The sequence below is a fragment of the Coregonus clupeaformis genome, chromosome 6 (genome assembly GCF_020615455.1).
Source record: "Coregonus clupeaformis isolate EN_2021a chromosome 6, ASM2061545v1, whole genome shotgun sequence".
Taxonomy (NCBI): domain Eukaryota; kingdom Metazoa; phylum Chordata; class Actinopteri; order Salmoniformes; family Salmonidae; genus Coregonus; species Coregonus clupeaformis.
Window position 1 is genome coordinate 53,151,340 of NC_059197.1, and position 14,276 is coordinate 53,165,615.

Below are 14,276 nucleotides of genomic sequence, written 5' to 3' on the forward strand. Positions count from 1 at the left end.
CCCACAATTGCAGGGCTCTCCAGAGGGTGGTGCGTTCTGCCCAACGCATCACCGGGGGCAAACTACCTGCCCTCCAGGACACCTACAGCACCCGATGTCACAGGAACGCCCAAAAAATCATCAAGGACAACAACCACCCGAGCTACTGCCTGTTCACCCCGCTATCATCCAGAAGGCGAGGTCAGTACAGGTGCATCAAAGCTGGGACCGAGAGACTGAAAAACAGCTTCTATCTCAAGGCCATCAGACTGTTAAATAGCTGGCTTCCACCCGGTTACATAACCCTGCACCTTAGAGGCTGCTGTCCTATATACATAGACTTGGAATCACTGGCCACTTTAATAATGGAACACTACTCATACTACATATTTTTGCTTTACTCATCTCATATGTATATATACTGTATTCTATTCTACTGTATTTTAGTCTATGCCACTCCGACATTGCTCGTCCTAATATTTATATATTTCTTAATTCCATTATTTTACTTTTAGATTTGTGTGTATTGTTGTGAATTGTTAGATATTACTGATTTGATTTGAAGTTAGCCCCCATCCTTCCTGCTAATTGAGCAACTTTTGCTAATGTTTTGTTGTCTGAGTGAGTGAAATGCTGTAAATTAAGAGGACTCTATGTAATTTGACAGATGAGACATTGAGGATTATAATAAATACTGCTTTGATGTCATACAAGCAAACCACACACCCATCCAAATGTGTAGGCTACTTCACATTTCCATATCATAAAACTCATGTCATATACAGTGTCAACGTTTATGATCGGTATGTTTGATGTACAAGATGACATGGTGTCATACCCTGGGTTGTTCTGAACAGAATGAGCCTATGTTTGTCTATTGTGAAGAAAATTAGCCGCTGAAAACCTAACACTGTAAGATTATATTTTATAATTTAGCTAGTCATGTTGGCAATAGAACAAGATTTCAAATTACTCCCACTTGACCCAGATTGCGATTTACAATGGGCCGTTTTTTGTATTGCGTAAACAACAGTAATTGTGTGATGGCGGGGATGCAGGGCCATGTTCCAAACAAAACAACTACAATTGTGCTTGCTCTAGTTCCTCAACGGCACAGCTAGGAGAGCTCAGAAAAGCACCTGAAGATTACATATGAACTGTGCACACTTTGGAGAGGTGTGTGGCCACCTCTCAATCAAACCCTTAGTCCTCTCACTCAAACCCTTATCATTTTTTTGTCTTATGTTGCACCTACCCCACATTTTCCAGGAATATTCTTAACATGTTACTGAATGTATCCAGAGTATTTTCAGATTTCGTTATCAACAAATGCGGCAGAAAGTACAGTAAATATAAAATGCACATCAAATCAACAGTGTAATGTTTGGATTTAGTCTTGTGTCAGGTGAACTGTTGTGTCCTCAACTTTGGTCTAATACTTTTCCCATAATCTCCAAACTGTTCCCTTTTAATTGCTACCATGCTTATGCATTTCATATTTCTTTTGTAAGAAACATTTCAATTTAGCCCTATCCATTTAGGCCAATTCCCACAAGTCTAAAGGTTTAACAAACACGTAATAAGATAGTTATCCTCTACATCATTGCAGATGTACACGGATGATTGATTACCTAGCAAGCTAGCAAGCCAGCGAGGCAAGCTAAAATATCACAAATAGAGATAGATAAAGCCAAAAGAAGAATATACTCGTTGAGCATAGCTAATCAGTCTTGTGTGTTTACATGGCCATCACTCACCCGACATCAGTGTATAGCTATTCTGCTACAGGGCTTTTTGATGCAAGCATGCGCGTATGTATCGCTTAACATGACATTTGCTTGTAAACAAAACATGTCTCTATATAGGTAGGCTATACAATCCCAAAGTCAGGACACAAATACTTTTTTTATTATCCATTTTTGATGGATAATGCTATTGTGTTATTCCATAGCGAAAATGTCAACAGATGTGTGGCCTGAGCAGGGCCTATGATCAGCTCGTAAAAGATTTATGGATACAAACTTGAAACCATTTAGCCTACGGGGTGAAACTCCTGGACAGCAGTTGTGACTAGCCTGATAGTCCATTCCATATTGTCCATTTAACTTTGACCTGTCCTGTTTTTAGGATATACTGTTTGTTAACATGTCAGCACATTATTTTATTTGATTGGGCGCCATTTAGGTTAGGCAATTTGATCTGAGAAACCTGCATGATGTAAAAAGTTTCCATCTCATTACATTGTCATACATTTTATCTCCAGCCTGTAGGCTACAGAAAAGGCCACATACTCTTTCTACCATGCTATATTTGCTACATATACGGAATGTAGGTGGAGCGCCGCAGCGATGCATCTCTCCAACAGCATCCTGGAGAGGCGCGCTGGGAATGGACAAGATAAATATTTTGCATCCCTGACTTTGACAAAGTGGGCACTGCTTATCACGGGGCGGCATCAGCGCTCACCTAAAAAGCCCATATGCCACTGGTTGAGAGAAATTGTCATTGTTTTGGGGCAGAATTATGTGAGGTTTTATGTGTTGTTGGAGGTACATTCTGGTCAGTTTAGCTCAGAAAATGCCGCTATTGGCAGTCGCCTAATCCTGCCTAATGAGCGGGCCGGCCCTGGGCCTGAGAATGAAAGAAAAAGTAAATCAAATTAGAAAATGGGTCACTCACCTGGTTTATACCTGCTGAGGGCTCTGTGTGTACTTGGTGGATCCAGTGATCTGAAAAAATAATAATAACAGTATGTAAACCTCCTGTACAGATCAAACTGCCAAGCCTTTGCAGTACTCTGGCTGTGGTAACAGTGGACACATCAACAGATCATGTAGTAGCGTCAAACACCCACTAGATGGAACTCTTGAACTACTCACATTTTAGCAAGTAAGCACTTTCTATTACATTTTGGTATAACATTGCAATGCAGTGGTGTGGTGTCTGGAAGCCACACAGGGCATTCATTAATCATGCTCCTTGGTCAGCTGCAGTATGAAGCTGAATCACACCATTAATGCAGAGGTGGGGGGGGCACTGAATAGGCCCACAGCACTGAATAGGCCCACACGACAGTAGGATAATTCAGTAAGTGCTCGATCCTGTTGAGAATGCACTGTAACCACCAGAGTTCACATAAGGGGTGTGATGATGATCAGATCAGAAGTGGACACACTAGTAGGGAGAGTCTATGGACTCTGCTCACTGCTTGGTTTGTCAGTGTGCCACAGGGTCTGTCTGACTGACAGTGGAGCTGCCTCTAACCTCAACCTGAAACTACAGGCCAGAATGAACTAAGGACTGGACAGAATTACACTCTCCCCTAATCCAATATCAACACAGTTACAGCCTACTCTGGCAGTCCACAGAACTCAAAGTCAAAGTAACAATTGTAGGTGTAGGAAGACAGGGACAGCCATATTCATCAGAAAACTTGAACATAACAGGGGAATCGTAGGTCCCTCCCTCGTGTTCTGTGAAGAAGTCGAACGTAGTGTGCGCTCAGGTTAAGTAGCTAATCAAGCAAAATAAGTGTGTAGGCTAAGTGTGTGTGCATCTTATTCACAACAGCTGAATTTAATTCAAGGGCACAGATGCTGCCTGCTGGACAACACAGAGATGCACTTCCTTTGACACATCACAACTTCCTCTACAGACAGCTGTAGGCATTCACGTCTCCAGAATACTGCTAACGAGTTCCTCCATTCCAATATACATCTACTGCATGCTCCATTCCAACACCGCAGCTCGACTTACAGCACAATGGTTTGTGCCATGGTTCAGATGTTTAAGCAGAACGCACTCTCGTGTCCATTTGCCCTTGTCAACATCAAAATGTATGAATTGCTTTACTTAAACAGTTCTGAATCTCTTGTCTGCCTCGATTCATCATAGATCGATTCAAATCCAGGTCATTCCTCAAAACATGTATTCATTACAAAGCCATAGAAACATTCTTGCATGCATCACGCAGATAGTAATCTGCAGATAAGTGATGAGGAAGAAAAGGCACTCTATAGCAAACTGCCTGCTCTTTCCCCTCCTTCACTATCCTATCTGCATTCAGGTCTCATCAATACTTTGGCTGCTTAATCAGTTACTGGTGTCAGCTGCATCATTTCTATCCTCCTGCACATCATAATGCTAGGGATGGGGGAGAGGGGAGTAATCAGCCCATCCAACATCCAACCCGCTCCGAGGCTCCGGGGCTGCGTCAGAAACGGCACCCACCCTACTCCCTACCTAGTGCACTACTTTTGACCAGGGGACCCATAGGGTTCTGGTCACTGGCGTAACGCAGTTTCTCTGGAACCACCGCAAGGTCAGAGTTTTTGAATGCGTCAGCCACTTACATCAATGATAGGCTTTCTGTGGTGCTAGCTTTGCTTTAGCTAATGGATAAATGTTTCTTGGTAGGCCTATTTGGTCCTTATTTTCTCATGTTAAGCCTAACATTTCACGAAGCTATACACGGTGTCGCAAGGCTGCCATGATTTCATGAAATTACTTGTTCAGTAATTAAAGTGGAAATTCAAACATTGCAGATTGTAAAATAGATTTTCAATACAACGGCATACTAAATCAGCAACCAATAGATTGTCCAGTATCCAGATGACCTTTTCCAGAGCTTCCTATACGGTTAATCGCTTTCCGTAACGTGTTGAGGCCGGCAAATAAGGAGAATGAGAGGCTCAATTCAAGATGTTACAGAACTGCTGTATTTGAAGCACCACTCCCTTCTGCCCAGTTTCCCTGATGTTGCTACGGCAATCAAGCTGTTTTCACCATTCTGTCACTTCTGTGGAGAGATCGTTTTCTAAACTAAAACTCTACCTAAGAACAAAGCATTAAGCTCTTGGTCTGATATGTGCTTTTGAACACCTGAGTAAGCTCCACTCATTTTACATTTTAGTCATTTAGCAGACGCTCTTATCCAGAGCGACTTACAGTTAGTGAGTGCATACATTATTTTTTTCATACCCCCCGTGGGAAACGAACCCACAACCCTGGCGTTGCAAACGCCATGCTCTACCAACTGAGCTACATCCCTGCCAGCCATTCCCTCCCCTACCCTGGACGACACTGGGCCAATTGTGCACCGCCCCCATGGGTCTCCCGGTCACGGCCGGCTACGACAGAGCCTGGATTCGAACCAGGATCTCTAGTGGCACAGCTAGCACTGCAATGCAGTGCCTTAGACCACTGCGCCACTTGGGAGGTAGGACTCATAGCACTGGCGCCGTCGTAGCCTTGACCACGGCATTTGTTCACCGATATCCCCTTACTTTCAATCAATTATTTATATTTCAAGGCCTGAGGCACTTTGATCAGTCACATTCTTGAAGCCCAAGAAACAAATACAGTTGAAGTCGGAAGTTTACATACAACTTAGCCAAATACATTTAAACTCAGTTTTTCACAATTCCTGACATTTAATCCTAGTAAAAATTCCCTGTCTTAGGTCAGTTAGGATCACCACTTTATTTTAAGAATGTGAAATGTCAGAATAATAGTAGAGAGAATGATTTCTTTCAGCTTTTATTTCTTTCATCCACATTCCCAGTGGGTCAGAAGTTTACATACACTAATTAGTATTTGGTAGCATTGCCTTTAAATTGTTTAACTTGGTCAAATGTTTTGGTAGCCTTCCACAAGCTTCCCACAATAAGTTGGGTGAATTTTGGCCCATTCCTCCCTGACAGAGCTGGTGTAACTGAGTCAGGTTTGTAGGCCTCCTTGCTCTCACACGCTTTTTTCAGTTCTGCCCACACATTTTCTATAGGATTGAGGTCAGGGCTTTGTGATGGCCACTCCAATACCTTGACTTTGTTGTCCTTAGCCATTTTGCCACAACTTTGGAAGTATGCTTGGGGTCATTGTCCATTTGGAAGACCCATTTGCGAACAAGCTTTAACTTCCTGACTGATGTCTTGAGATGTTGCTTCAATATATCCACATAATTTTCCTTCCTCATGATGCCATCTATTTTCTGAAGTGCACCAGTCCCTCCTGCAGCAAAGCAACCCCACAGCATGATGCTGCCACCCCCGCCGCTTCACGGTTGGGATGGTGTTCTTTGGCTTGCAAGCATCCCCCCTTTTCCTCCAAACATAATGATGGTCATTATGGCCAAACAGTTCTATTTTTGTTTCATCAGACCAGAGGACATTTCTCCAAAAGTACTATCTTTGTCCCCATGTGCAGTTGCAAACCGTAGTCTGGCTTCTTTATGGCGGTTTTGGAGCAGTGGCTTCTTCCTTCGGAGCGGTCTTTCAGGTTATGTCGATATAGGACTCGTTTTACTGTGGATATAGATACTTTTGTACCTATTTCCTCCAGCATCTTCAATAATTATATAATAATATGCCATTTAGACGTTTTTATCCAAAGCGACTTACAGTCATCGTGCATACATTTTTTTGTGTATGGGTGGTCCCGGGATCAAACCCACTACCCTGGCGTTAAAAGCGCCGTACTCTACAGCTGAGCTACAGAGGACCCAAGGTCCTTTGCTGTTGTTCTGGGATTGATTTGCACTTTTCCTGCACCACAAGTATGTTCCTCTTGGAGACAGAACCGTCTCCTTCCTGATCGTATGACGGCTGCGTGGTCCCATGGTGTTTATACTTGCGTACTATTGTTTGTACAGATGAACGTGGTACCTTCAGGCGTTTGGAAATTGCTCCCAAGGATGAACCAGACTTGTGGAGGTCTACAATGGTTTTCTGAGGTCTTGGCTGATTTCTTTCGATTTTTCCCATGATGTCATGCAAAGAGGCACTGAGTTTGAAGGTAGGCCTTGAAATACATCCACAGGTACACCTCAATTGACTCAAATGATGGCAATTCGACTATCAGAAGCTTCTAAAGCCATGACATAATTTTCTGGAATTTTCCAAGCTGTTTAAAGGCACAGTCAACTTAGTGTATGTAAACTTGACCCACTGGAATTGTGATACAGTGAATTATAAGTGAAATAATCTGTCTGTAAACAATTGTTGTCATGCACAAAGTAGATGTCCTAACCGACTTGCCAAAACTATAGTTTGTTAACAAGAAATGTGTGGAGTGGTTGAAAAAACGAGTTTTAATGACTCCAACCTAAGTGTATGTAAACTTCCGACTTCAACTGTACTTAGCTTCCTAGTGCATATGGAAATTAAAAAGGTATTTTAATGACTTTTTGGAGGATACAAAAAAAGAAGACATCGATGACAGGGGGTGTCCGGTACGCCAGTGGTCAAAAGTAGTGCACTACATAGGGAATAGGGTGCCATTTGGGACACAGCCACAGAGGGCTCCAGGGCTGTGGGGCAGGTTACTCAGGCAGAACCATATGTGCCAAGGGTAATATGGTACACTAGTGATTCCATTTGATGTTCTATGTTGTTTAGGGTCACTTCCCTGTGCATAGAGAGAGACTGTGGTCACGAGTGACAATGGTTTGAAAACCCAGTGTGTTAGAGTATTGGTACAGTTTACAGAGTCCATAGTGCTTCTAATTCCCAAGGAAATCTGACTTTTTAAATGTTTTATAAAAGCACATTTCGTGGGAGCCACATGCAAATAGCTACTGCACTAGCTCTATTTAAAAAAATACTGGATATCTCCTCACTGAACCATGCAGAGACATTCCCACAGTGTAAAGTTTGAGAGGAGCACACAGTCTCTTTCTGAGGATGGCCCTCGTAAAGGTCTGATAGAGCTATCATCGTCCCCAACCAGACCACAGAATGAGAGCGAATGAGAGGATGAATAACATTTTGGTGGGTCGAAGGTGCATATTGAATATTGTATTGTCTTGTGTGACGATGAGCCTATAGATTTTTCCCCTTCTTCCTGAGGGCAGTTCAGTTCCTCCCTCGTCTGTTCCGACCCCTTGGCCTGTACGCCTCCCTCCCGCTCCAGTACACTTGTCCAAACGCTTCCAGTTTTATGCCTCTTAAATGAGCAGTACTACCCCATCATCACATCAACACAACTCATGTATGGGAATCAAAACAAATTCCTGTAGTGCAATAGTGAGACAGAGCGTGAAGTACACAACCAGTGATGTTGACTCACTGTCAGAGTGCTTTGCTTTCGGATAGTCCTGATGATGAGCAGTCTGGGGTGGCTATTTTAAACATGTGGGATTTCGTGTAGGAAGCTATTTCATTACAGTTTCACTTAATGGAATTAACGTTACATTGTATTTGTTAAACCTCCCCGCTTGTTTTAAGCCTATATAGTGTTTGTTTTCAATTACACTGTTTACAAACAAAGGAGTAAAACAAGCTTATATTTTGAGTTCTGATTGGGTAAGACAACTGAACTAAGCTCATGAGGAATTTATAAGTTATATTCATCAAAAAATCTATTCTTCAAAAATATTGTGAATTTCAGTCCAAAGATTGATGCAGCAATCACAGATGACACCTTTAACAATCTGGTTTACGATATTGAGCTGATGCACAGGCCCCATTAAATCACAGAGGTGACAGTCTCTACAGAGAATGAGTCCCTTGTGACCATCAAACCAGTTTTACTGCACTCAGCAGTGAAACGTATGACTGAATATTATGGATTTATTTCATGCACAAGAGTAAAATCTCTATTCATCTGTTCACCTCTGGTAACATCCCTTTTAAATGATGATGGCACACTGATGGAGATATATGGCTATAGATTGTCTGCATAGCTATATCTGAAATACTGCATTGCTGCAACAGTAAAAAAACAAAATATATATATATGTTTTATTGTCACATACACTGGATAGGTGCCGTGAAATGTGTTGTTTCACAGGGTCAGCCATAGTAGTACAGCGCCCCTGGAGCAAATTAGGGTTAAGTGCCTTGCTCAAGGGCACATTGACCGATTTTTCACCATGTCGGCTCGGGTATTCGAACCAGCGACTTTTCGGTTACTAGCCCAACGCTCTAAAGCTTCTATAACACCATTATATTGTCATTGATAATACACTACCACTATGTCTGGTGGAATCATCATAGGATAGGCCTACATCCATATCCGACTGTACATACGATACATGCATAATCGATTGTTCATACACTGTAACGGAAAACTGTAATTTTATAGTGAGAATGCTGTACCAATTTAACTCCTATGTGGTTATAGTGCCCCATCAATTTGTATACTGTAGGGGACAGAATGGAGTGGCAGCAAGTCTTAAACCTTAAATGGTTGAGCATTTTGCTGTGTCCTTTTGTTCTGTTTTGCCCTGTAGTTGCTGTCAGTTTGGAAGCCTTCGTTAAGGCCTCTAGAAGTGCCACCAAATATTCATTAATATGGTGTAATGTGTAAACACTTTACCTAGCGGCCAACCTGCTTGCACCAATCCCTTGTAATTACAGTCAAATACTGTGAAATACAAACCCCTCCCCTCAATGAATTTCATCCATCCATTCATTCATTCATTCTGATTACGGTAGCATTTACTTTTTTATAGTATAATACAGTCAATTTTACAGTATTGTACTGTGTGTCAATACACAGTACTTGCTTTGATACCGTATTTATATTACAGTAGGTGTACTGTAATATGAAATACAAATTTTACTTGCCACGAGCTGCCTGTAAGCTACTGTGAAAATCATGTTAACCCCTTTAGTGTAGGATACATGCATAACCGATTCAAGGCAACACAGTAAGGGCGATGCCTGCCCTGCACACTATATCTCACTAGTGCACAGATCAGCATGTTCCTATCGGGGTGGGGGAGGGGGGGCCCACAGGGCCAGATGGTGCTTTTCCTGCATTTAATCTGTTTTCCAAAATAATTTCCAAGAGAGGAGATTAAGATTTGGTGGATTATACTACTAGGCCTACTGTATGAAGGATGAACACCTGCAGTGGGGGATGGCAGAATAAATTAATCCACACAGAAATAAATAATCTGCCATGAAGAAATAATAGAGAGATCCAGGAGGATGCTCGCCGCACTGCATCAGAATGCCTTAACATCCTGGTTGCTCATTTATAAATGATTAGGTGGAAAACGGTGTAGCCAACAGCCATCACTCCTAATCTGTGATACCAGGAATAATGAATACAGTGGGAACTGAATCATGGTAAAAAATAGGAAGGAATACCACAGCATTAAACCTTTTTATTTAACTTCTTAGGCCTCTTTTACACAACACCAGAATAACCTCACAGAGAAGCCTCTGAATTTATGTTAATGTCATCTTTCTGTGTTATTTCCTTTCTGTGTTCTTGTGATCTTTCCTCTCTGAGTTCACTAACCATCAGGGGAAAAACAAGTCCTGCAGGGTCAGGGAGTACAGTACACATTCTTCTTCACTTCACAGGTGGTGGAGATTTTCTACCTTTGTCCTTTTACTGCAGTGTGCTAAATCAGGGTCACACAGATTGTTTCTTGGTAGTCTTAAACAAATACTTTGAAACAAAAGTATACACCTCACACACATGGTTATGGGCCTAAAAGCCTGTACTTGATATAGAGTTGAAATGTATAACATTTTGAGTTTGCATTGCAATATCACACTTTATATACATCACAGAAAACAGAAATATAACAAAACTGTTTGACATAGAAACACCAGATTTTTTGCGAAAAAAATATATGTGTTTATTAATTATGAAATTATGAAAAATATAAATTACATTCCACCTATGAGGCCACTAGAGGGCGATTTGGACATTTGACTGCAGGAAAGGGCTACTTGTGGAGACAAGGTACTGCTATTGACCTGACTGGCGGGTAGGAGCGTTGGGCCAGTAACCGAAAGGTTGCTGGATCGAATCCCCGAGCTGACAAGGTAAAAAATCTGTCGTTCTGCCCCTGAGCAAGGCAGTTAACCCACTGTTCCCCGGGCGCCCTTGACGTGGATGTCGATTAAGGCAGTCCCCCGCACCTCTCTGATTCAGAGGGGTTGGGTTAAATGCAGAAGACACATTCAGTTCAATGCATTCAGTTGTACAACTGACTAGGTATCCCACTTTCCCCCATTTCCCCCTTGCCTCTTGACAATCGTCTTCTGACAAATATCATGTAGTATGGGAGGTCTGAGTTCTTGGTCTGTATTCACAGTGTCTAAGGCTGCGTTTACACAGGCAGCCCAATTCTGATATTCTTTTTCACTAATTGGTCTTTTGACCAATCAGATCAGCTCTAAAAAAGATCTGATGTGAAAAGATCTGATGTGATTGGTCAAAAGACCAGTTAGTGGGAAAAAAATCAGAATTGGGCTGCCTTTGTAAATGCAGCCTAAGAGTATTGCTGATCTAGGTCGTCTTCCCTTCCAGATAATCTTATTCATTATGATCTAAAAAGGCACCACTCCTACTCTGAGACACTTTAAAAATACCTTCTGACGTGTGCTCCTTCTCAAAACCAAAATCAAAAGGCAGCAAAGTGTCCCTTTGGAGTCATTTTACTCACTTCTGTCAATACAAACAACAGTGCTTCCATCGAGACAGATGGTTTCTAATGCAGTAAGAAACACTGCATCGAGCGGTCCCGGTCTCCATGTAACTCTACCGTACTCTGGGGACTCATTCACTGTAGTGGCCGTAAAGAGAAAAGCTCAGAGAAATGAAAGGGAGGTTTCACCCCGTCTGAGACCATGAAGAGCCAGGCCATGAAATCTGCTTTGCTACAGATGTAGGATCTTAATTTGAGCCAGTTTGCTACAGCAGGAAAATAATCCTGCAGGAACAGGAAATGTGAATTATTACGTGGATTATAATTAATGGACATTTTTGTAGTGGGTTAATAAATGTTTAGTTAGGGCAAATCAAATCAGAAATTTCAAAGTGGAAATTACAAACTTTAGAAGCTTTTTAAAAACTCAAATACACTACAAATGTGCATTTCCTGCTATGCATGAAAATTCTCAGCAACAAAAGAGTGATCATATTAAGGATACAAACAAATAGAGCCTTAAAAATGTACGCAACTTAGCAGACACTTTTTTAAAATCCAAAGCGACATACAATAGAATATGATCCTAGAAAAGGATGTGCTCCCATTGATGGGAGTGTTAAGCAATCATGCAAACAGGGCCCTGGACCAAGGCCCATAAAACATAAAGACCCTATCCCTTTTTGATGTCGCTTTTCTAGCAGGCGGAATTCAATGTTCTTCTGGACAGACTTAAAAGCTGCTAAACACTCTCTCAAGGGCACGCCTGTAGAAGCAGGCAGTACATTAGGCTACCAAGCAGGTCAGGAAAAGACCCCAGGTTGACACCACCACATTTCCAAGGGTCTCCTGGAGTTCAACATGACCTACAGCTGTGCAAATAGCACTTAATACATATACACACCATGCAGAAACATAAAGAGTGAGTGTAAAATCATGCTGAACAGATACCATGTGTGGTGTGTTATAAATCAGAAAGGGGGGGTGAATGGAGCAGCAGAGTCCCTGGCGGACAGACAGATGTCTGGACAACATACACACCCGACACGGAGCAGCTCAGGCTGGAAGAAGAGGCTAACATCCGCTAACGTACTGCTCTAGACACCATTGACTCTTTATGTCCTCTGCCATGGCCCACATCTGCACTGTAATTTCACACACAGACACACGTACGCACACACACACTGGGCTGATCGTGATCGATAGGGCAGCAGTGTGATGCAGTGGCTCACACCCTCGGAAACTCTCCGGTCGGAGGCCTGTCTAGTCCACATTGCCTGCAGTCATTTGCCAATGGAGGCTGCAGACAGACAGGCCTCTGACACACTGACAGGGAGGGAGGGGAGCGAGATGGAGAATGGCTCTCCGCTCGGGTGGTGCAGTGAAGTAGAACCACCGTCAATCCCTGAGGGACAGGAGAGTGAGGTAGAGCGTGTTATGTTTGTGAGGATTCAATCTGTTCTGTCAAAGCAGTCCAGCCATGTCCAGTCCAGCGTGCTACTGGACAAATGAAAGCCGACAGAGAGCAGTAAAGAAAACGCTGAAAAAGTGTTATTTGTCACATGCACAAGTACAGTAAAATGCCTAACTTGCAAGCCATACCCAACAGTGCAGTATTCAATATCCAAAAAGCATAACTAATAAGAAAATGTAAATAAATAAAAAACACGAGAAATACACTATAAAGTATATACAAAAGTATGTGGACACCCCTTCAAATTAGTGGATTTGGCTATATCAGCCATGCAATCTCCATAGACAAACATTGGCAGTAGAATGGCCTTACTGAAGAGCTCAGTGACTTTCAACGTGACACCGTCATAGGATGCCACCTTTCCAACAAGTCAGTTAATCAAATTTCTGCCCTGCTAGAGCTGCGCCGGTCAACTGTAAGTGCTGTTATTGTGAAGTGGAAACGTCTAGGAGCGACAACGACTCTGCCGCGAAGTGGTAGGCCACACAAGCTCACAGAACGGGACCGCCGAGTGCTGAAGCGCATAAAAATCGTCTGTCCTCTGTTGCAACACTCACTACCGAGTTCCAAACAGACTCTGGAAGCAACGTCAGCCCAAGAACCGTTCGTCGGGAGCTTAATGAAATGGCTTTCCATGGCCGAGCAGTCGCGCAAAAGCCTAAGATCACCAATGCCAAGCGTCGGCTGGAGTGGTGTAAAGCTCGCCACCATTGGACTCTGGAGCAGTGGAAACGCGTTCTCTGGAGTGATGAATCACGCTTCACCATCTGGCAGTTGCGTTTATATTTTTGTTCAGTATATATACAGGGTCAATTCCAATACAATATTTACAACGTGCAGGGATACTGGATCGATAGAGGTAGATATGTATAGAAAAAGGTGACTAGGCAACAGGATATTAGATAAATAGAGTGGCAGCAGCTTGTATGTGAGTGGGCGTGCGTGTGTGTGGAGTCAGTATAAATGTATGTGCATATTATGTGTGAGTGAGAAGGTGATGGAATGAGTGAGGGTGTACGCGTGTAGGCCCTGTGAGTGTGCATAGAGACAAATAAAAGGTCAATAAAGATACAAGGTTAACTCAGATAGTCAGTGTAGCTATTTTGTTAGCTATTTATCTGTTTTATTGCTTGGGGATAGAAGCTGTTCAACAGCCTGTTTGTGTCAGACTTGATGCACCGGTACAGCTTGCCGTGCGGAAGCAGAGAGAATAGTCTATGGCTTGGGTGGTTGGAGTCTTTAACCATTTTCTGGGCCTTCCTACCTGTCCTGGATGGCAGGGAGCTCGGCCCCAGTGATATACTGGCTCCAGTGAAATAAGAGAGGAAGTATTTGATGTAGATATGTACATGTAGGCAGGAATTAGGAGAAAGTGACTGGTAGCAGAATAAATAATAATAATAATAATAACATTTATTATAATAATAATAGTAA